This window comes from Danio aesculapii, chromosome 9 (genome assembly GCF_903798145.1).
Source record: "Danio aesculapii chromosome 9, fDanAes4.1, whole genome shotgun sequence".
Classification (NCBI taxonomy): domain Eukaryota; kingdom Metazoa; phylum Chordata; class Actinopteri; order Cypriniformes; family Danionidae; genus Danio; species Danio aesculapii.
Window position 1 is genome coordinate 32,961,740 of NC_079443.1, and position 1,954 is coordinate 32,963,693.

Consider the following 1,954-nt stretch of genomic DNA (forward strand, 5'->3'; position numbering starts at 1 on the left):
TGTGTGTGTCAAATAAGCGTGTTAACTTGTGACATTAGGGGCCCTATCATACACCCGGCGCAATAAGGCGCAAGACGTGTTTGGCGCAATTTGTTGCTATTTTCAGACCCCCTCAACCCTAATTTTCACGTTATGCTCCTTGTTGTTTAAATAGTAAATCCATTTGCACCATTTTGTGGACTCATGAGTGTGGCTGTATAGAAAGGAGGTGTGTTAAGGCGGATTTTTGGCGTGCTGATATTTGGAGGAACTTTGCTTATTACACACAGGATGTACAGCAATACGCAAATATCTTTACAAATGAAAAAGTATTACAAGATTAAAATATTACAAAAAATTTATTTTCTGCATAAATATAAAAACCACTGCTTGCATGACTTCATCTCTGGGGGCCTTTTCAGTTTATTCATGACAATTGCTTTTGTATAATGTTGTTATTACTAATATTTATTTTATTTATATATTTTTTTAATAAAAACAAGTTTAGATTTGTCCACCTGTGAGGTTTTGGAGACTCATGCATCACCATATGGGGCATAAGAATGTGACGTGCATTTGGATACTTCATTATTATCATTCATTTATTCGTTTGCTGGAAATTAGAACTGAATTTAGAAATAGTTTTAAACAAATCTTTGAACTTAACAAATGAAATTAAATATGTAGGCTGATGGATGTCTTCAGTGGAGTGCGTACAACACCGTTTCCTTATCCACGAAAGTAAAGGAGTAAAGAGTAAAATAAAGAGAAAGTAAAGAGTCTTAATGGAGGAGGCTCATTCTTTATTTTGGCTGCAGATGGTCTGTTTAACTCTTTTCTCACTAGTCAAGCATTCAGTTTTTCCATTCAGTTTTTCCACTTACAAAGTCTCCATGTAAATAGCAAATATGTCATGGTGTGACGCAACTGACTCCTAAAGGGAATGGGAGATGAGACTCTGATTGGTTTAATGTATGTCATGCTCAAAACACACCCATAACTCATTAAGAGAATAAGCACAACCCTGTTAGGCCATGCACCACAGCGCAAACCATATTTTTCTGTCCTTAAAATAGCAAAAGGGGATTCGGACATGCCCTTAATGCTTTTGTGCCATGCTCTTCAGACTCTGCGCCTTGATCATTAATATAGAGCTCTAGGAGTTAAGAAATGCAATCCAAATTTTTTTTTTGTTGCTGGGGCAGTTGAAGGGATAAAATATATAATATATAATCCATTTTTAAAATGATATATTTTAAATAAGTATTTTTATTGATTTAATATTACAGAACTTATCAGAGCAGTTTTACAATCGAGTTGATGTTTATCTAACGCAAATTCATTTTTACATTCTTTTTTCAGTCTCTCATATCTCTCATATATTTCTATATGCAAAGGTATCTGTGTGTTGTGAATAATTACATTTAAATTGACATTTATTTATTCAAAAATAATGTCAAAATGTCAAAAAAAAAATTATGTCAAAAATAAATTGACATTTTATCTATAGTGACTTATAAAAGAGAGAGAAAGAGAGAGAGAAAACAATCTGCAAATGGTAACATATAGGTTGTGCATCAACAGGTTTCAGTCAAACACTCATTCACTGTTCAACACTGTCGAATAATGACCCGCATCAAACAGAAGTGCGACACCTGACTAATTGCCATGGTTTTGAGTTATTAATGACAGCCTAGTCGAGGTGAAGCTTATTGGCAAACCTTAAGACTGTAATGTAGCACTAATGTTTCAGCAACAAATCATGTTGATAAAATTAATAATGCATGTGTGGGTGTGCATAATTGTGGTCTGTGTTTAAACCACAAAAGAGACATGCTCTATTGTGTGTTAGTTTCCTAATGATTTCTCGAATGCAACATGTGTCTACCTGTCTGGATGGATACCACTTATATCAGTTTTTGCAGAATGAAATAATAGATCACAAGATGTTCTGCCCCCCAAAAATTTGTACTGG